This window comes from Lissotriton vulgaris, chromosome 1_1 (genome assembly GCF_964263255.1).
Source record: "Lissotriton vulgaris chromosome 1_1, aLisVul1.2, whole genome shotgun sequence".
NCBI classification, from domain to species: domain Eukaryota; kingdom Metazoa; phylum Chordata; class Amphibia; order Caudata; family Salamandridae; genus Lissotriton; species Lissotriton vulgaris.
In genome coordinates, this window is record NC_141685.1 from 235,589,557 (window position 1) to 235,612,042 (window position 22,486).

A 22,486-nucleotide genomic window follows, 5' to 3' on the forward strand; every position below is an offset into this window, starting at 1 on the left:
GTGAGAACTTCATTTTGAGATTGCATAAGAATTCAAATTCCTCTCACATGCTAAAGAATACCTGAACCCTTTTGATTAAACCACTTTAGTTGTTATAATGAGACCATATTTGAAAGCCATCTGTGATTTTTCTGTTCTTACTCTGCAATGACCTTGGCAATGACAAGTTAAAAATAAAATGTATGCAAATTTTATAATGGAGAATGCGGGCATCGATCCCGCTACCTCTCGCATGCTAAGCGAGCGCTCTACCATTTGAGCTAATTCCCCTGTGTGTTTAATCTGCATAACATGAAAAAAGTAACCTCACTGCCTTCCACACTTTATTTGAAGTCCAATTGCCCATAACAGTGTTCAGTTTACTCCTAACTTATGCCTTACCTCCACTTATGGGATGTTTTACAGTTCAGGTTGGCCTGTTTACTACTCGAATATGAGTGATATTGTGGTGTGTTCATCTGGACTCATACCCTACCTAATCTTGAAGTTAAATTTCCCACCAATGAGAAACCAAGGGAGATACCATTTTTTATAGTTATTGCATGTCTAATGCAAGAATAATCACCAGATTATGAGAGTCCAGCAAAAATTACTCATTTTCGCCCAACGTGGGGCTCGAACCCACGACCCTGAGATTAAGAGTCTCATGCTCTACTGACTGAGCTAGCCGGGCTCCCTCCTTAAGACAGTATGCAGACCAATCCCTTTTTGTGAAAAAAATCAAATCCTGGATATTCCTCTACTCTTGTTTTGCAAGGAAAGCCAGATTTATACATCCTTCAGAGGACAGAGTGTCAAAAAAAATAAGAGAAAATGAAAACGGAAGTTGTGAGAACTTCATTTTGAGATTGCATAAGAATTCAAATTCCTCTCACATGCTAAAGAATACCTGAACCCTTTTGATTAAACCACTTTAGTTGTTATAATGAGACCATATTTGAAAGCCATCTGTGATTTTTCTGTTCTTACTCTGCAATGACCTTGGCAATGACAAGTTAAAAATAAAATGTATGCAAATTTTATAATGGAGAATGCTGGCATCGATCCCGCTACCTCTCGCATGCTAAGCGAGCGCTCTACCATTTGAGCTAATTCCCCTGTGTGTTTAATCTGCATAAAATGAAAAAAGTAACCTCACTGCCTTCCACACTTTATTTGAAGTCCAATTGCCCATAACAGTGTTCAGTTCACTCCTAACTTATGCCTTACCTCCACTTATGGGATGTTTTACAGTTCAGGTTGGCCTGTTTACTACTCGAATATGAGTGATATTGTGGTGTGTTCATCTGGACTCATACCCTACCTAATCTTGAAGTTAAATTTCCCACCAATGAGAAACCAAGGGAGATACCATTTTTGATAGTTATTGCATGTCTAATGCAAGAATAATCACCAGATTATGAGAGTCCAGCAAAAATTACTAATTTTCGCCCAACGTGGGGCTCTAACCCACGACCCTGAGATTAAGAGTCTCATGCTCTACCGACTGAGCTAGCCGGGCTCCCTCCTTAAGACAGTATGCAGACCAATCCCTTTTTGTGAAAAAAATCAAATCCTGGATATTCCTCTACTCTTGTTTTGCAAGGAAAGCCAGATTTATACATCCTTCAGAGGACAGAGTGTCAAAAAAAATAAGAGAAAATGAAAACGGAAGTTGTGAGAACTTCATTTTGAGATTGCATAAGAATTCAAATTCCTCTCACATGCTAAAGAATACCTGAACCCTTTTGATTAAACCACTTTAGTTGTTATAATGAGACCATATTTGAAAGCCATCTGTGATTTTTCTGTTCTTACTCTGCAATGACCTTGGCAATGACAAGTTAAAAATAAAATGTATGCAAATTTTATAATGGAGAATGCGGGCATCGATCCCGCTACCTCTCGCATGCTAAGCGAGCGCTCTACCATTTGAGCTAATTCCCCTGTGTGTTTAATCTGCATAACATGAAAAAAGTAACCTCACTGCCTTCCACACTTTATTTGAAGTCCAATTGCCCATAACAGTGTTCAGTTCACTCCTAACTTATGCCTTACCTCCACTTATGGGATGTTTTACAGTTCAGGTTGGCCTGTTTACTACTCGAATATGAGTGATATTGTGGTGTGTTCATCTGGACTCATACCCTACCTAATCTTGAAGTTAAATTTCCCACCAATGAGAAACCAAGGGAGATACCATTTTTGATAGTTATTGCATGTCTAATGCAAGAATAATCACCAGATTATGAGAGTCCAGCAAAAATTACTCATTTTCGCCCAACTTGGGGCTCGAACCCACGACCCTGAGATTAAGAGTCTCATGCTCTACCGACTGAGCTAGCCGGGCTCCCACTTCAAGATGGTATGCAGACTAATCATTTTTTATGAAGGAAATCCATTCCTGGACAATTTTTGGGAGTTATTGCAGGTCTAATGCAAGATTAATCTCCATATTATGAGAGTCAATGCAATATTCAGGCAAAAATTACTCGTTTTCGCCCAACGTGGGGCTCAAACCCACGACCCTGAGATTAAGAGTCTCATGCTCTACCTACTGAGCTAGCCGGGCTCCCTCCTTCAGACAGTATGCAGACCAATCCCTTTTTGTGAAAAAAATCACATCCTGGATATTCCTCTACTCTTGTTTTGCAAGGAAAGCCAGATTTATACATCCTTCGGAGGACAGAGTGTCAAAAAAAATAAGAGAAAATGAAAACGGAAGTTGTGAGAACTTCATTTTGAGATTGCATAAGAATTCAAATTCCTCTCACATGCTAAAGAATACCTGAACCCTTTTGATTAAACCACTTTAGTTGTTATAATGAGACCATATTTGAAAGCCATCTGTGATTTTTCTGTTCTTACTCTGCAATGACCATGGGCAATGACAAGTTAAAAATAAAATGTATGCAAATTTTATAATGGAGAATGCGGGCATCGATCCCGCTACTTCTCGCATGCTAAGCGAGCACTCTACCATTTGAGCTAATTTCCCTGTGTGTTTAATCTGCATAACATGAAAAAAGTAACCTCACTGCCTTCCACACTTTATTTGCAGTCCAATTGCCCATAACAGTGTTCAGTTCACTCCTAACTTATGCCTTACCTCCACTTATGGGATGTTTTACAGTTCAGGTTGGCCTGTTTACTACTCGAATATGAGTGATATTGTGGTGTGTTCATCTAGACTCATACCCTACCTAATCTTGAAGTTAAATTTCCCACCAATGAGAAACCAAGGGAGATACCATTTTTGATAGTTATTGCATGTCTAATGCAAGAATAATCACCAGATTATGAGAGTCCAGCAAAAATTACTCATTTTCGCCCAACGTGGGGCTCGAACCCACGACCCTGAGATTAAGAGTCTCATGCTCTACCGACTGAGCTAGCCGGGCTCCCACTTCAAGATGGTATGCAGACTAATCATTTTTTATGAAGGAAATCCATTCCTGGACAATTTTTGGGAGTTATTGCAGGTCTAATGCAAGATTAATCTCCATATTATGAGAGTCAATGCAATATTCAGGAAAAAATTACTCGTTTTTGCCCAATGTGGGGCTCGAACCCACGACCCTGAGATTAAGAGTCTCATGCTCTACCGACTGAGCCAGCCGGGCTCCCTCCTTAAGACAGTATGCAGACCAATCCCTTTTTGTGAAAAAAATCAAATCCTGGATATTCCTCTACTCTTGTTTTGCAAGGAAAGCCAGATTTATACATCCTTCAGAGGACAGAGTGTCAAAAAAAATAAGAGAAAATGAAAACGGAAGTTGTGAGAACTTCATTTTGAGATTGCATAAGAATTCAAATTCCTCTCACATGCTAAAGAATACCTGAACCCTTTTGATTAAACCACTTTAGTTGTTATAATGAGACCATATTTGAAAGCCATCTGTGATTTTTCTGTTCTTACTCTGCAATGACCATGGGCAATGACAAGTTAAAAATAAAATGTATGCAAATTTTATAATGGAGAATGCGGGCACCGATCCCGCTACCTCTCGCATGCTAAGCGAGCACTCTACCATTTGAGCTAATTCCCCTGTGTGTTTAATCTGCATAACATGAAAAAAGTAACCTCACTGCCTTCCACACTGTATTTGAAGTCCAATTGCCCATAACAGTGTTCAGTTCACTCCTAACTTATGCCTTACCTCCACTTATGGGATGTTTTACAGTTCAGGTTGGCCTGTTTACTACTCGAATATGAGTGATATTGTGGAGTGTTCATCTAGACTCATACCCTACCTAATCTTGAAGTTAAATTTCCCACCAATGAGAAACCAAGGGAGATACCATTTGTGATAGTTATTGCATGTCTAATGCAAGAATAATCACCAGATTATGAGAGTCGAGCAAAAATTACACATTTTCGCCCAACGTGGAGCTCGAACCCACGACCCTGAGATTAAAAGTCTCATGCTCTACCGACTGAGCTAGCCGGGCTCCCACTCTAAGATGGTATGCAGACTAATCATTTTTTATGAAGGAAATCCAGTCCTGGACAATTTTTGGGAGTTATTGCAGGTCTAATGCAAGAATAATCACCAGATTATGAGAGTCGAGCAAAAATTACACATTTTCGCCCAACGTGGGGCTCGAACCCACGACCCTGAGATTAAGAGTCTCATGCTCTACTGACTGAGCTAGCCGGGCTCCCTCCTTAAGACAGTATGCAGACCAATCCCTTTTTGTGAAAAAAATCAAATCCTGGATATTCCTCTACTCTTGTTTTGCAAGGAAAGCCAGATTTATACATCCTTCAGAGGACAGAGTGTCAAAAAAATAAGAGAAAATGAAAACGGAAGTTGTGAGAACTTCATTTTGAGATTGCATAAGAATTCAAATTCCTCTCACATGCTAAAGAATACCTGAACCCTTTTGATTAAACCACTTTAGTTGTTATAATGAGACCATATTTGAAAGCCATCTGTGATTTTTCTCTTCTTACTCTGCAATGACCTTGGCAATGACAAGTTAAAAATAAAATGTATGCAAATTTTATAATGGAGAATGCTGGCATCGATCCCGCTACCTCTCGCATGCTAAGCGAGCGCTCTACCATTTGAGCTAATTCCCCTGTGTGTTTAATCTGCATAACATGAAAAAAGTAACCTCACTGCCTTCCACACTTTATTTGAAGTCCAATTGCCCATAACAGTGTTCAGTTCACTCCTAACTTATGCCTTACCTCCACTTATGGGATGTTTTACAGTTCAGGTTGGCCTGTTTACTACTCGAATATGAGTGATATTGTGGTGTGTTCATCTGGACTCATACCCTACCTAATCTTGAAGTTAAATTTCCCAACAATGAGAAACCAAGGGAGATACCATTTTTGATAGTTATTGCATGTCTAATGCAAGAATAATCACCAGATTATGAGAGTCCAGCAAAAATTACTAATTTTCGCCCAACGTGGGGCTCTAACCCACGACCCTGAGATTAAGAGTCTCATGCTCTACCGACTGAGCTAGCCGGGCTCCCTCCTTAAGACAGTATGCAGACCAATCCCTTTTTGTGAAAAAAATCAAATCCTGGATATTCCTCTACTCTTGTTTTGCAAGGAAAGCCAGATTTATACATCCTTCAGAGGACAGAGTGTCAAAAAAAATAAGAGAAAATGAAAACGGAAGTTGTGAGAACTTCATTTTGAGATTGCATAAGAATTCAAATTCCTCTCACATGCTAAAGAATACCTGAACCCTTTTGATTAAACCACTTTAGTTGTTATAATGAGACCATATTTGAAAGCCATCTGTGATTTTTCTGTTCTTACTCTGCAATGACCTTGGCAATGACAAGTTAAAAATAAAATGTATGCAAATTTTATAATGGAGAATGCGGGCATCGATCCCACTACCTCTCGCATGCTAAGCGAGCGCTCTACCATTTGAGCTAATTCCCCTGTGTGTTTAATCTGCATAACATGAAAAAAGTAACCTCACTGCCTTCCACACTTTATTTGAAGTCCAATTGCCCATAACAGTGTTCAGTTCACTCCTAACTTATGCCTTACCTCCACTTATGGGATGTTTTACAGTTCAGGTTGGCCTGTTTACTACTCGAATATGAGTGATATTGTGGTGTGTTCATCTGGACTCATACCCTACCTAATCTTGAAGTTAAATTTCCCACCAATGAGAAACCAAGGGAGATACCATTTTTGATAGTTATTGCATGTCTAATGCAAGAATAATCACCAGATTATGAGAGTCCAGCAAAAATTACACATTTTCGCCCAACGTGGGGCTCGAACCCACGACCCTGAGATTAAGAGTCTCATGCTCTACTGACTGAGCTAGCCAGGCTCCCTCCTTAAGACAGTATGCAGACCAATCCCTTTTTGTGAAAAAAATCAAATCCTGGATATTCCTCTACTCTTGTTTTGCAAGGAAAGCCAGATTTATACATCCTTCAGAGGACAGAGTGTCAAAAAAAATAAGAGAAAATGAAAACGGAAGTTGTGAGAACTTCATTTTGAGATTGCATAAGAATTCAAATTCCTCTCACATGCTAAAGAATACCTGAACCCTTTTGATTAAACCACTTTAGTTGTTATAATGAGACCATATTTGAAAGCCATCTGTGATTTTTCTGTTCTTACTCTGCAATGACCTTGGCAATGACAAGTTAAAAATAAAATGTATGCAAATTTTATAATGGAGAATGCTGGCATCGATCCCGCTACCTCTCGCATGCTAAGCGAGCGCTCTACCATTTGAGCTAATTCCCCTGTGTGTTTAATCTGCATAACATGAAAAAAGTAACCTCACTGCCTTCCACACTTTATTTGAAGTCCAATTGCCCATAACAGTGTTCAGTTCACTCCTAACTTATGCCTTACCTCCACTTATGGGATGTTTTACAGTTCAGGTTGGCCTGTTTACTACTCGAATATGAGTGATATTGTGGTGTGTTCATCTGGACTCATACCCTACCTAATCTTGAAGTTAAATTTCCCACCAATGAGAAACCAAGGGAGATACCATTTTTGATAGTTATTGCATGTCTAATGCAAGAATAATCACCAGATTATGAGAGTCCAGCAAAAATTACTAATTTTCGCCCAACGTGGGGCTCTAACCCACGACCCTGAGATTAAGAGTCTCATGCTCTACCGACTGAGCTAGCCGGGCTCCCTCCTTAAGACAGTATGCAGACCAATCCCTTTTTGTGAAAAAAATCAAATCCTGGATATTCCTCTACTCTTGTTTTGCAAGGAAAGCCAGATTTATACATCCTTGAGAGGACAGAGTGTCAAAAAAAATAAGAGAAAATGAAAACGGAAGTTGTGAGAACTTCATTTTGAGATTGCATAAGAATTCAAATTCCTCTCACATGCTAAAGAATACCTGAACCCTTTTGATTAAACCACTTTAGTTGTTATAATGAGACCATATTTGAAAGCCATCTGTGATTTTTCTGTTCTTACTCTGCAATGACCTTGGCAATGACAAGTTAAAAATAAAATGTATGCAAATTTTATAATGGAGAATGCGGGCATCGATCCCGCTACCTCTCGCATGCTAAGCGAGCGCTCTACCATTTGAGCTAATTCCCCTGTGTGTTTAATCTGCATAACATGAAAAAAGTAACCTCACTGCCTTCCACACTTTATTTGAAGTCCAATTGCCCATAACAGTGTTCAGTTCACTCCTAACTTATGCCTTACCTCCACTTATGGGATGTTTTACAGTTCAGGTTGGCCTGTTTACTACTCGAATATGAGTGATATTGTGGTGTGTTCATCTGGACTCATACCCTACCTAATCTTGAAGTTAAATTTCCCACCAATGAGAAACCAAGGGAGATACCATTTTTGATAGTTATTGCATGTCTAATGCAAGAATAATCACCAGATTATGAGAGTCCAGCAAAAATTACTAATTTTTGCCCAACGTGGGGCTCTAACCCACGACCCTGAGATTAAGAGTCTCATGCTCTACCGACTGAGCTAGCCGGGCTCCCTCCTTAAGACAGTATGCAGACCAATCCCTTTCTGTGAAAAAAATCAAATCCTGGATATTCCTCTACTCTTGTTTTGCAAGGAAAGCCAGATTTATACATCCTTCAGAGGACAGAGTGTCAAAAAAAATAAGAGAAAATGAAAACGGAAGTTGTGAGAACTTCATTTTGAGATTGCATAAGAATTCAAATTCCTCTCACATGCTAAAGAATACCTGAACCCTTTTGATTAAACCACTTTAGTTGTTATAATGAGACCATATTTGAAAGCCATCTGTGATTTTTCTGTTCTTACTCTGCAATGACCTTGGCAATGACAAGTTAAAAATAAAATGTATGCAAATTTTATAATGGAGAATGCGGGCATCGATCCCGCTACCTCTCGCATGCTAAGCGAGCGCTCTACCATTTGAGCTAATTCCCCTGTGTGTTTAATCTGCATAACATGAAAAAAGTAACCTCACTGCCTTCCACACTTTATTTGAAGTCCAATTGCCCATAACAGTGTTCAGTTTACTCCTAACTTATGCCTTACCTCCACTTATGGGATGTTTTACAGTTCAGGTTGGCCTGTTTACTACTCGAATATGAGTGATATTGTGGTGTGTTCATCTGGACTCATACCCTACCTAATCTTGAAGTTAAATTTCCCACCAATGAGAAACCAAGGGAGATACCATTTTTTATAGTTATTGCATGTCTAATGCAAGAATAATCACCAGATTATGAGAGTCCAGCAAAAATTACTCATTTTCGCCCAACGTGGGGCTCGAACCCACGACCCTGAGATTAAGAGTCTCATGCTCTACTGACTGAGCTAGCCGGGCTCCCTCCTTAAGACAGTATGCAGACCAATCCCTTTTTGTGAAAAAAATCAAATCCTGGATATTCCTCTACTCTTGTTTTGCAAGGAAAGCCAGATTTATACATCCTTCAGAGGACAGAGTGTCAAAAAAAATAAGAGAAAATGAAAACGGAAGTTGTGAGAACTTCATTTTGAGATTGCATAAGAATTCAAATTCCTCTCACATGCTAAAGAATACCTGAACCCTTTTGATTAAACCACTTTAGTTGTTATAATGAGACCATATTTGAAAGCCATCTGTGATTTTTCTGTTCTTACTCTGCAATGACCTTGGCAATGACAAGTTAAAAATAAAATGTATGCAAATTTTATAATGGAGAATGCTGGCATCGATCCCGCTACCTCTCGCATGCTAAGCGAGCGCTCTACCATTTGAGCTAATTCCCCTGTGTGTTTAATCTGCATAACATGAAAAAAGTAACCTCACTGCCTTCCACACTTTATTTGAAGTCCAATTGCCCATAACAGTGTTCAGTTCACTCCTAACTTATGCCTTACCTCCACTTATGGGATGTTTTACAGTTCAGGTTGGCCTGTTTACTACTCGAATATGAGTGATATTGTGGTGTGTTCATCTGGACTCATACCCTACCTAATCTTGAAGTTAAATTTCCCACCAATGAGAAACCAAGGGAGATACCATTTTTGATAGTTATTGCATGTCTAATGCAAGAATAATCACCAGATTATGAGAGTCCAGCAAAAATGACTAATTTTCGCCCAACGTGGGGCTCTAACCCACGACCCTGAGATTAAGAGTCTCATGCTCTACCGACTGAGCTAGCCGGGCTCCCTCCTTAAGACAGTATGCAGACCAATCCCTTTTTGTGAAAAAAATCAAATCCTGGATATTCCTCTACTCTTGTTTTGCAAGGAAAGCCAGATTTATACATCCTTCAGAGGACAGAGTGTCAAAAAAAATAAGAGAAAATGAAAACGGAAGTTGTGAGAACTTCATTTTGAGATTGCATAAGAATTCAAATTCCTCTCACATGCTAAAGAATACCTGAACCCTTTTGATTAAACCACTTTAGTTGTTATAATGAGACCATATTTGAAAGCCATCTGTGATTTTTCTGTTCTTACTCTGCAATGACCTTGGCAATGACAAGTTAAAAATAAAATGTATGCAAATTTTATAATGGAGAATGCGGGCATCGATCCCGCTACCTCTCGCATGCTAAGCGAGCGCTCTACCATTTGAGCTAATTCACCTGTGTGTTTAATCTGCATAACATGAAAAAAGTAACCTCACTGCCTTCCACACTTTATTTGAAGTCCAATTGCCCATAACAGTGTTCAGTTCACTCCTAACTTATGCCTTACCTCCACTTATGGGATGTTTTACAGTTCAGGTTGGCCTGTTTACTACTCGAATATGAGAGATATTGTGGTGTGTTCATCTGGACTCATACCCTACCTAATCTTGAAGTTAAATTTCCCACCAATGAGAAACCAAGGGAGATACCATTTTTGATAGTTATTGCATGTCTAATGCAAGAATAATCACCAGATTATGAGAGTCCAGCAAAAATTACTCATTTTCGCCCAACGTGGGGCTCGAACCCACGACCCTGAGATTAAGAGTCTCATGCTCTACCGACTGAGCTAGCCGGGCTCCCACTTCAAGATGGTATGCAGACTAATCATTTTTTATGAAGGAAATCCATTCCTGGACAATTTTTGGGAGTTATTGCAGGTCTAATGCAAGATTAATCTCCATATTATGAGAGTCAATGCAATATTCAGGCAAAAATTACTCGTTTTCGCCCAACGTGGGGCTCAAACCCACGACCCTGAGATTAAGAGTCTCATGCTCTACCGACTGAGCTAGCCGGGCTCCCTCCTTCAGACAGTATGCAGACCAATCCCTTTTTGTGAAAAAAATCACATCCTGGATATTCCTCTACTCTTGTTTTGCAAGGAAAGCCAGATTTATACATCCTTCGGAGGACAGAGTGTCAAAAAAAATAAGAGAAAATGAAAACGGAAGTTGTGAGAACTTCATTTTGAGATTGCATAAGAATTCAAATTCCTCTCACATGCTAAAGAATACCTGAACCCTTTTGATTAAACCACTTTAGTTGTTATAATGAGACCATATTTGAAAGCCATCTGTGATTTTTCTGTTCTTACTCTGCAATGACCATGGGCAATGACAAGTTAAAAATAAAATGTATGCAAATTTTATAATGGAGTATGCGGGCATCGATCCCGCTACCTCTCGCATGCTAAGCGAGCACTCTAACATTTGAGCTAATTCCCCTGTGTGTTTAATCTGCATAACATGAACAAAGTAACCTCACTGCCTTCCACACTGTATTTGAAGTCCAATTGCCCATAACAGTGTTCAGTTCACTCCTAATTTATGCCTTACCTCCACTTATGGGATGTTTTACAGTTCAGGTTGGCCTGTTTACTACTCGAATATGAGTGATATTGTGGTGTGTTCATCTAGACTCATACCCTACCTAATCTTGAAGTTAAATTTCCCACCAATGAGAAACCAAGGGAGATACCATTTTTGATAGTTATTGCATGTCTAATGCAAGAATAATCACCAGATTATGAGAGTCGAGCAAAAATTACACATTTTCGCCCAACGTGGAGCTCGAACCCACGACCCTGAGATTAAAAGTCTCATGCTCTACCGACTGAGCTAGCCGGGCTCCCACTCTAAGATGGTATGCAGACTAATCATTTTTTATGAAGGAAATCCAGTCCTGGACAATTTTTGGTAGTTATTGCAGGTCTAATGCAAGATTAATCTCCATATTATGAGAGTCAATGCAATATTCAGGCAAAAATTACTTGTTTTCGCCCAACGTGGGGCTCGAACCCACGACCCTGAGATTAAGAGTCTCATGCTCTACTGACTGAGCTAGCCGGGCTCCCTCCTTAAGACAGTATGCAGACCAATCCCTTTTTGTGAAAAAAATCAAATCCTGGATATTCCTCTACTCTTGTTTTGCAAGGAAAGCCAGATTTATACATCCTTCAGAGGACAGAGTGTCAAAAAAAATAAGAGAAAATGAAAACGGAAGTTGTGAGAACTTCATTTTGAGATTGCATAAGAATTCAAATTCCTCTCACATGCTAAAGAATACCTGAACCCTTTTGATTAAACCACTTTAGTTGTTATAATGAGACCATATTTGAAAGCCATCTGTGATTTTTCTGTTCTTACTCTGCAATGACCTTGGCAATGACAAGTTAAAAATAAAATGTATGCAAATTTTATAATGGAGAATGCGGGCATCGATCCCGCTACCTCTCGCATGCTAAGCGAGCGCTCTACCATTTGAGCTAATTCCCCTGTGTGTTTAATCTGCATAACATGAAAAAAGTAACCTCACTGCCTTCCACACTTTATTTGAAGTCCAATTGCCCATAACAGTGTTCAGTTCACTCCTAACTTATGCCTTACCTCCACTTATGGGATGTTTTACAGTTCAGGTTGGCCTGTTTACTACTCGAATATGAGTGATATTGTGGTGTGTTCATCTGGACTCATACCCTACCTAATCTTGAAGTTAAATTTCCCACCAATGAGAAACCAAGGGAGATACCATTTTTGATAGTTATTGCATGTCTAATGCAAGAATAATCACCAGATTATGAGAGTCCAGCAAAAATTACTAATTTTCGCCCAACGTGGGGCTCTAACCCACGACCCTGAGATTAAGAGTCTCATGCTCTACCGACTGAGCTAGCCGGGCTCCCTCCTTAAGACAGTATGCAGACCAATCCCTTTTTGTGAAAAAAATCAAATCCTGGATATTCCTCTACTCTTGTTTTGCAAGGAAAGCCAGATTTATACATCCTTCAGAGGACAGAGTGTCAAAAAAAATAAGAGAAAATGAAAACGGAAGTTGTGAGAACTTCATTTTGAGATTGCATAAGAATTCAAATTCCTCTCACATGCTAAAGAATACCTGAACCCTTTTGATTAAACCACTTTAGTTGTTATAATGAGACCATATTTGAAAGCCATCTGTGATTTTTCTGTTCTTACTCTGCAATGACCTTGGCAATGACAAGTTAAAAATAAAATGTATGCAAATTTTATAATGGAGAATGCGGGCATCGATCCCGCTACCTCTCGCATGCTAAGCGAGCACTCTACCATTTGAGCTAATTCCCCTGTGTGTTTAATCTGCATAACATGAAAAAAGTAACCTCACTGCCTTCCACACTGTATTTGAAGTCCAATTGCCCATAACAGTGTTCAGTTCACTCCTAACTTATGCCTTACCTCCACTTATGGGATGTTTTACAGTTCAGGTTGGCCTGTTTACTACTCGAATATGAGTGATATTGTGGTGTGTTCATCTAGACTCATACCCTACCTAATCTTGAAGTTAAATTTCCCACCAATGAGAAACCAAGGGAGATACCATTTTTGATAGTTATTGCATGTCTAATGCAAGAATAATCACCAGATTATGAGAGTCGAGCAAAAATTACACATTTTCGCCCAACGTGGAGCTCGAACCCACGACCCTGAGATTAAAAGTCTCATGCTCTACCGACTGAGCTAGCCGGGCTCCCACTCTAAGATGGTATGCAGACTAATCATTTTTTATGAAGGAAATCCAGTCCTGGACAATTTTTGGTAGTTATTGCAGGTCTAATGCAAGATTAATCTCCATATTATGAGAGTCAATGCAATATTCAGGCAAAAATTACTAGTTTTCGCCCAACGTGGGGCTCGAACCCACGACCCTGAGATTAAGAGTCTCATGCTCTACTGACTGAGCTAGCCGGGCTCCCTCCTTAAGACAGTATGCAGACCAATCCCTTTTTGTGAAAAAAATCAAATCCTGGATATTCCTCTACTCTTGTTTTCCAAGGAAAGCCAGATTTATACATCCTTCAGAGGACAGAGTGTCAAAAAAAATAAGAGAAAATGAAAACGGAAGTTGTGAGAACTTCATTTTGAGATTGCATAAGAATTCAAATTCCTCTCACATGCTAAAGAATACCTGAACCCTTTTGATTAAACCACTTTAGTTGTTATAATGAGACCATATTTGAAAGCCATCTGTGATTTTTCTGTTCTTACTCTGCAATGACCTTGGCAATGACAAGTTAAAAATAAAATGTATGCAAATTTTATAATGGAGAATGCGGGCATCGATCCCGCTACCTCTCGCATGCTAAGCGAGCGCTCTACCATTTGAGCTAATTCCCCTGTGTGTTTAATCTGCATAACATGAAAAAAGTAACCTCACTGCCTTCCACACTTTATTTGAAGTCCAATTGCCCATAACAGTGTTCAGTTCACTCCTAACTTATGCCTTACCTCCACTTATGGGATGTTTTACAGTTCAGGTTGGCCTGTTTACTACTCGAATATGAGTGATATTGTGGTGTGTTCATCTGGACTCATACCCTACCTAATCTTGAAGTTAAATTTCCCACCAATGAGAAACCAAGGGAGATACCATTTTTGATAGTTATTGCATGTCTAATACAAGAATAATCACCAGATTATGAGAGTCCAGCAAAAATTACTCATTTTCGCCCAACGTGGGGCTCGAACCCACGACCCTGAGATTAAGAGTCTCATGCTCTACCGACTGAGCTAGCCGGGCTCCCGCTTCAAGATGGTATGCAGACTAATCATTTTTTATGAAGGAAATCCATTCCTGGACAATTTTTGGGAGTTATTGCAGGTCTAATGCAAGATTAATCTCCATATTATGAGAGTCAATGCAATATTCAGGCAAAAATTACTCGTTTTCGCCCAACGTGGGGCTCGAACCCACGACCCTGAGATTAAGAGTCTCATGCTCTACCGACTGAGCTAGCCGGGCTCCCTCCTTCAGACAGTATGCAGACCAATCCCTTTTTGTGAAAAAAATCACATCCTGGATATTCCTCTACTCTTGTTTTGCAAGGAAAGCCAGATTTATACATCCTTCGGAGGACAGAGTGTCAAAAAAAATAAGAGAAAATGAAAACGGAAGTTGTGAGAACTTCATTTTGAGATTGCATAAGAATTCAAATTCCTCTCACATGCTAAAGAATACCTGAACCCTTTTGATTAAACCACTTTAGTTGTTATAATGAGACCATATTTGAAAGCCATCTGTGATTTTTCTGTTCTTACTCTGCAATGACCTTGGCAATGACAAGTTAAAAATAAAATGTTTGCAAATTTTATAATGGAGAATGCGGGCACCGATCCCGCTACCTCTCGCATGCTAAGCGAGCGCTCTACCATTTGAGCTAATTCCCCTGTGTGTTTAATCTGCATAACATGAAAAAAAAAACCTCACTGCCTTCCACACTTTATTTGAAGTCCAATTGCCCATAACAGTGTTCAGTTCACTCCTAACTTATGCCTTACCTCCACTTATGGGATGTTTTACAGTTCAGGTTGGCCTGTTTACTACTCGAATATGAGTGATATTGTGGTGTGTTCATCTAGACTCATACCCTACCTAATCTTGAAGTTAAATTTCCCACCAATGAGAAACCAAGGGAGATACCATTTTTGATAGTTATTGCATGTCTAATGCAAGAATAATCACCAGATTATGAGAGTCCAGCAAAAATTACTCATTTTCGCCCAACGTGGGGCTCGAACCCACGACCCTGAGATTAAGAGTCTCATGCTCTACCGACTGAGCTAGCCGGGCTCCCGCTTCAAGATGGTATGCAGACTAATCATTTTTTATGAAGGAAATCCATTCCTGGACAATTTTTGGGAGTTATTGCAGGTCTAATGCAAGATTAATCTCCATATTATGAGAGTCAATGCAATATTCAGGCAAAAATTACTCGTTTTCGCAAAACGTGGGGCTCGAACCCACGACCCTGAGATTAAGAGTCTCATGCTCTACCGACTGAGCTAGCCGGGCTCCCTCCTTCAGACAGTATGCAGACCAATCCCTTTTTGTGAAAAAAATCACATCCTGGATATTCCTCTACTCTTGTTTTGCAAGGAAAGCCAGATTTATACATCCTTCGGAGGACAGAGTGTCAAAAAAAATAAGAGAAAATGAAAACGGAAGTTGTGAGAACTTCATTTTGAGATTGCATAAGAATTCAAATTCCTCTCACATGCTAAAGAATACCTGAACCCTTTTGATTAAACCACTTTAGTTGTTATAATGAGACCATATTTGAAAGCCATCTGTGATTTTTCTGTTCTTACTCTGCAATGACCTTGGCAATGACAAGTTAAAAATAAAATGTTTGCAAATTTTATAATGGAGAATGCGGGCACCGATCCCGCTACCTCTCGCATGCTAAGCGAGCGCTCTACCATTTGAGCTAATTCCCCTGTGTGTTTAATCTGCATAACATGAAAAAAAAACCTCACTGCCTTCCACACTTTATTTGAAGTCCAATTGCCCATAACAGTGTTCAGTTCACTCCTAACTTATGCCTTACCTCCACTTATGGGATGTTTTACAGTTCAGGTTGGCCTGTTTACTACTCGAATATGAGTGATATTGTGGTGTGTTCATCTAGACTCATACCCTACCTAATCTTGAAGTTAAATTTCCCACCAATGAGAAACCAAGGGAGATACCATTTTTGATAGTTATTGCATGTCTAATGCAAGAATAATCACCAGATTATGAGAGTCCAGCAAAAATTACTAATTTTCGCCCAACGTGGGGCTCGAACCCACGACCCTGAGATTAAGAGTCTCATGCTCTACCGACTGAGCTAGCCAGGCTCCCACTTCAAGATGGTATGCAGACTAATCATTTTTTATGAAGGAAATCCATTCCTGGACAATTTTTGGTAGTTATTGCAGGTCTAATGCAAGATTAATCTCCATATTATGAGAGTCAATGCAATATTCAGGCAAAAATTACTCGTTTTCGCCCAACGTGGGGCTCGAACCCACGACCCTGAGATTAAGAGTCTCATGCTCTACCAACTGAGCTAGCCGGGCTCCCGCCTTAAGACAGTATGCAGACCAATCCCTTTTTGTGAAGAAAATCAATTCCTGGATATTCCTCTACTCTTGTTTTGCAAGGAAAGCCAGATTTATACATCCTTCAGAGGACAGAGTGTCAAAAAAAATAAGAGATAATGAAAATGGAAGTTGTGAGAACTTCATTTTGAGATTGCATAAGAATTCAAATTCCTCTCACATGCTAAAGAATACCTGAACCCTTTTGATTAAACCACTTTAGTATTTATAATGAGACCATATTTGAAAGCCATCTGTGATTTTTCTGTTCTTACTCTGCAATGACCTTGGGCAATGACAAGTTAAAAATAAAATGTATGCAAATTTTATAATGGAGAATGCGGGCATCGATCCCGCTACCTCTCGCATGCTAAGCGAGCACTCTACCATTTGAGCTAATTCCCCTGTGTGTTTAATCTGCATAACATGAAAAAAGTAACCTCACTGCCTTCCACACTTTATTTGCAGTCCAATTGCCCATAACAGTGTTCAGTTCACTCCTAACTTATGCCTTACCTCCACTTATGGGATGTTTTACAGTTCAGGTTGGCCTGTTTAATACTCGAATATGAGTGATATTGTGGTGTGTTCATCTAGACTCATACCCTACTTAATCTTGAAGTTAAATTTCCCACCAATGAGAAACCAAGGGAGATACCATTTTTGATAGTTATTGCATGTCTAATGCAAGAATAATCACCAGATTATGAGAGTCCAGCAAAAATTACTCATTTTCGCCCAACGTGGGGCTCGAACCCACGACCCTGAGATTAAGAGTCTCATGCTGTACCGACTGAGCTAGCCGGGCTCCCACTTCAAGATGGTATGCAGACTAATCATTTTTTATGAAGGAAATCCATTCCTGGACAATTTTTGGGAGTTATTGCAGGTCTAATGCAAGATTAATCTCCATATTATGAGAGTCAATGCAATATTCAGGCAAAAATTACTCGTTTTCGCCCAACGTGGGGCTCGAACCCACGACCCTGAGATTAAGAGTCTCATGCTCTACCGACTGAGCTAGCCAGGCTCCCTCCTTAAGACAGTATGCAGACCAATCCCTTTTTGTGAAAAAAATCAAATCCTGGATATTCCTCTACTCTTGTTTTGCAAGGAAAGCCAGATTTATACATCCTTCAGAGGACAGAGTGTCAAAAAAAATAAGAGAAAATGAAAATGGAAGTTGTGAGAACTTCATTTTGAGATTGCATAAGAATTCAAATTCCTCTCACATGCTAAAGAATACCTGAACCCTTTTGATTAAATCACTTTAGTTGTTATATTGAGACCATATTTGAAAGCCATCTGTGATTTTTCTGTTCTTACTCTGCAATGACCATGGGCAATGACAAGTTGAAAATAAAATGTATGCAAATTTTATAATGGAGAATGCGGGCATCGATTCCGCTACCTCTCGCATGCTAAGCGAGCACTCTACCATTTGAGCTAATTCCCCTGTGTGTTTAATCTGCATAACATGAAAAAAGTAACCTCACTGCCTTCCACACTTTATTTGCAGTCCAATTGCCCATAACAGTGTTCAGTTCACTCCTAGCTTATGCCTTACCTCCACTTATGGGATGTTTTACAGTTCAGGTTGGCCTGTTTACTACTCGAATATGAGTGATATTGTGGTGTGTTCATCTAGACTCAAACCCTACCTAATCTTGAAGTTAAATTTCCCACCAATGAGAAACCAAGGGAGATACCATTTTTTGATAGTTATTGCATGTCTAATGCAAGAATAATCACCAGATTATGAGAGTCCAGCAAAAATTACTCATTTTCGCCCAATGTGGGGCTCGAACTCACGACCCTGAGATTAAGAGTCTCATGCTCAACCGACTGAGCTAGCCGGGCTCCCACTTCAAGACGGTATGCAGACTAATCATTTTTTATGAAGGAAATCCATTCCTGGACAATTTTTGGGAGTTATTGCAGGTCTAATGCAAGATTAATCTCCATATTATGAGAGTCAATGCAATATTCAGGCAAAAATTACTCGTTTTCGCCCAACGTGGGGCTCGAACCCACGACCCTGAGATTAAGAGTCTCATGCTCTACCGACTGAGCTAGCCGGGCTCCCTCCTTAAGACAGTATGCAGACCAATCCCTTTTTGTGAAAAAAATCAAATCCTAGATATTCCTCTACTCTTGTTTTGCAAGGAAAGCCAGATTTATACATCCTTCAGAGGACAGAGTGTCAAAAAAAATAAGAGAAAATGAAAATGGAAGTTGTGAGAACTTCATTTTGAGATTGCATAAGAATTCAAATTCCTCTCACATGCTAAAGAATACCTGAACCCTTTTGATTAAACCACTTTAGTTGTTATAATGAGACCATATTTGAAAGCCATCTGTGATTTTTCTGTTCTTACTCTGCAATGACCTTGGGCAATGACAAGTTAAAAATAAAATGTATGCAAATTTTATAATGGAGAATGCGGGCATCGATCCTGCTACCTCTCGCATGCTAAGCGAGCACTCTACCATTTGAGCTAATTCCCCTGTGTGTTTAATCTGCATAACATGAAAAAAGTAACCTCACTGCCTTCCACACTTTATTTGCAGTCCAATTGCCCATAACAGTGTTCAGTTCACTCCTAACTTATGCCTTACCTCCACTTATGGGATGTTTTACAGTTCAGGTTGGCCTGTTTAATACTCGAATATGAGTGATATTCTGGTGTGTTCATCTAGACTCATACCCTACCTAATCTTGAAGTTAAATTTCCCACCAATGAGAAACCAAGGGAGATACCATTTTTGATAGTTATTGCATGTCTAATGCAAGAATAATCACCAGATTATGAGAGTCCAGCAAAAATTACTCATTTTCGCCCAACGTGGGGCTCTAACCCACGACCCTGAGATTAAGAGTCTCATGCTCTACCGACTGGGCTAGCCGGGCTCCCTCCTTAAGACAGTATGCAGACCAATCCCTTTTTGTGAAAAAAATCAAATCCTGGATATTCCTCTACTCTTGTTTTGCAAGGAAAGCCAGATTTATACATCCTTCAGAGGACAGAGTGTCAAAAAAAATAAGAGAAAATGAAAACAGAAGTTGTGAGAACTTCATTTTGAGATTGCATAAGAATTCAAATTCCTCTCACATGCTAAAGAATACCTGAACCCTTTTGATTAAACCACTTTAGTTGTTATAATGAGACCATATTTGAAAGCCATCTGTGATTTTTCTGTTCTTACTCTGCAATGACCTTGGCAATGACAAGTTAAAAATAAAATGTATGCAAATTTTATAATGGAGAATGCGGGCATCGATCCCGCTACCTCTCGCATGCTAAGCGAGCGCTCTACCATTTGAGCTAATTCCCCTGTGTGTTTAATCTGCATAACATGAAAAAAGTAACCTCACTGCCTTCCACACTTTATTTGAAGTCCAATTGCCCATAACAGTGTTCAGTTCACTCCTAACTTATGCCTTACCTCCACTTATGGGATGTTTTACAGTTCAGGTTGGCCTGTTTACTACTCGAATATGAGTGATATTGTGGTGTGTTCATCTGGACTCATACCCTACCTAATCTTGAAGTTAAATTTCCCACCAATGAGAAACCAAGGGAGATACCATTTTTGATAGTTATTGCATGTCTAATGCAAGAATAATCACCAGATTATGAGAGTCCAGCAAAAATTACTCATTTTCGCCCAACGTGGGGCTCGAACCCACGACCCTGAGATTAAGAGTCTCAGGCTCTACCGACTGATTTAGCCGGGCTCCCACTTCAAGATGGTATGCAGACTAATCATTTTTTATGAAGGAAATCCATTCCTGGACAATTTTTGGGAGTTATTGCAGGTCTAATGCAAGATTAATCTCCATATTATGAGAGTCAATGCAATATTCAGGCAAAAATTACTCGTTTTCGCCCAACGTGGGGCTTGAACCCACGACCCTGAGATTAAGAGTCTCATGCTCTACCGACTGAGCTAGCCGGGCTCCCTCCTTCAGACAGTATGCAGACCAATCCCTTTTTGTGAAAAAAATCACATCCTGGATATTCCTCTACTCTTGTTTTGCAAGGAAAGCCAGATTTATACATCCTTCGGAGGACAGAGTGTCAAAAAACATAAGAGAAAATGAAAACGGAAGTTGTGAGAACTTCATTTTGAGATTGCATAAGAATTCAAATTCCTCTCACATGCTAAAGAATACCTGAACCCTTTTGATTAAACCACTTTAGTTGTTATAATGAGACCATATGTGAAAGCCATCTGTGATTTTTCTGTTCTTACTCTGCAATGACCTTGGCAATGACAAGTTAAAAATAAAATGTATGCAAATTTTATAATGGAGAATGCGGGCATCGATCCCGCTACCTCTCGCATGCTAAGCGAGCACTCTACCATTTGAGCTAATTCCCCCGTGTGTTTAATCTGCATAACATGAAAAAAGTAACCTCACTGCCTTCCACACTTTATTTGAAGTCCAATTGCCCATAACAGTGTTCAGTTCACTCCTAACTTATGCCTTACCTCCACTTATGGGATGTTTTACAGTTCAGGTTGGCCTGTTTACTACTCGAATATGAGTGATATTGTGTTGTGTTCATCTAGACTCATACCCTACCTAATCTTGAAGTTAAATTTCCCACCAATGAGAAACCAAGGGAGATACCATTTTTGATAGTTATTGCATGTCTAATGCAAGAATAATCACCAGATTATGAGAGTCCAGCAAAAATTACTCATTTTCGCCCAACGTGGGGCTCGAACCCACGACCCTGAGATTAAGAGTCTCATGCTGTACCGACTGAGCTAGCCGGGCTCCCACTTCAAGATGGTATGCAGACTAATCATTTTTTATGAAGGAAATCCATTCCTGGACAATTTTTGGGAGTTATTGCAGGTCTAATGCAAGATTAATCTCCATATTATGAGAGTCAATGCAATATTCAGGCAAAAATTACTCGTTTTCGCCCAACGTGGGGCTCGAACCCAAGACCCTGAGATTAAGAGTCTCATGCTCTATCGACTGAGCTAGCCAGGCTCCCTCCTTAAGACAGTATGCAGACCAATCCCTTTTTGTGAAAAAAATCAAATCCTGGATATTCCTCTACTCTTGTTTTGCAAGGAAAGCCAGATTTATACATCCTTCAGAGGACAGAGTGTCAAAAAAAATAAGAGAAAATGAAAATGGAAGTTGTGAGAACTTCATTTTGAGATTGCATAAGAATTCAAATTCCTCTCACATGCTAAAGAATACCTGAACCCTTTTGATTAAACCACTTTAGTTGTTATATTGAGACCATATTTGAAAGCCATCTGTGATTTTTCTGTTCTTACTCTGCAATGACCATGGGCAATGACAAGTTGAAAATAAAATGTATGCAAATTTTATAATGGAGAATGCGGGCATCGATTCCGCTACCTCTCGCATGCTAAGCGAGCACTCTACCATTTGAGCTAATTCCCCTGTGTGTTTAATCTGCATAACATGAAAAAAGTAACCTCACTGCCTTCCACACTTTATTTGCAGTCCAATTGCCCATAACAGTGTTCAGTTCACTCCTAGCTTATGCCTTACCTCCACTTATGGGATGTTTTACAGTTCAGGTTGGCCTGTTTACTACTCGAATATGAGTGATATTGTGGTGTGTTCATCTAGACTCAAACCCTACCTAATCTTGAAGTTAAATTTCCCACCAATGAGAAACCAAGGGAGATACCATTTTTTGATAGTTATTGCATGTCTAATGCAAGAATAA

The 22,486-nt window shown here is 39.6% G+C and overlaps 8 non-coding genes across 8 annotated transcripts; all 8 read right to left on the reverse strand.

The window, feature by feature from the left end:
• Positions 1 to 197: 197 nt before the first annotated feature.
• On the reverse strand, positions 198 to 270 carry TRNAA-AGC (transfer RNA alanine (anticodon AGC)). Its single transcript has one exon. It is a non-coding gene; the product is annotated as a tRNA-Ala (tRNA).
• Positions 271 to 1,853: 1,583 nt separating this feature from the next.
• TRNAA-AGC (transfer RNA alanine (anticodon AGC)) lies at positions 1,854 to 1,926 on the reverse strand. Its single transcript has one exon. It is a non-coding gene; the product is annotated as a tRNA-Ala (tRNA).
• Positions 1,927 to 7,476: 5,550 nt separating this feature from the next.
• Positions 7,477 to 7,549, reverse strand: TRNAA-AGC (transfer RNA alanine (anticodon AGC)). Its single transcript has one exon. It is a non-coding gene; the product is annotated as a tRNA-Ala (tRNA).
• Positions 7,550 to 8,304: 755 nt separating this feature from the next.
• Positions 8,305 to 8,377, reverse strand: TRNAA-AGC (transfer RNA alanine (anticodon AGC)). Its single transcript has one exon. It is a non-coding gene; the product is annotated as a tRNA-Ala (tRNA).
• A 3,684-nt stretch (positions 8,378 to 12,061) lies between these two features.
• TRNAA-AGC (transfer RNA alanine (anticodon AGC)) lies at positions 12,062 to 12,134 on the reverse strand. Its single transcript has one exon. It is a non-coding gene; the product is annotated as a tRNA-Ala (tRNA).
• Positions 12,135 to 13,939: 1,805 nt separating this feature from the next.
• TRNAA-AGC (transfer RNA alanine (anticodon AGC)) lies at positions 13,940 to 14,012 on the reverse strand. Its single transcript has one exon. It is a non-coding gene; the product is annotated as a tRNA-Ala (tRNA).
• A 2,651-nt stretch (positions 14,013 to 16,663) lies between these two features.
• TRNAK-CUU (transfer RNA lysine (anticodon CUU)) lies at positions 16,664 to 16,736 on the reverse strand. Its single transcript has one exon. It is a non-coding gene; the product is annotated as a tRNA-Lys (tRNA).
• A 3,284-nt stretch (positions 16,737 to 20,020) lies between these two features.
• On the reverse strand, positions 20,021 to 20,093 carry TRNAA-AGC (transfer RNA alanine (anticodon AGC)). The gene has a single exon. It is a non-coding gene; the product is annotated as a tRNA-Ala (tRNA).
• Between the last annotated feature and the right edge of the window lie 2,393 nt (positions 20,094 to 22,486).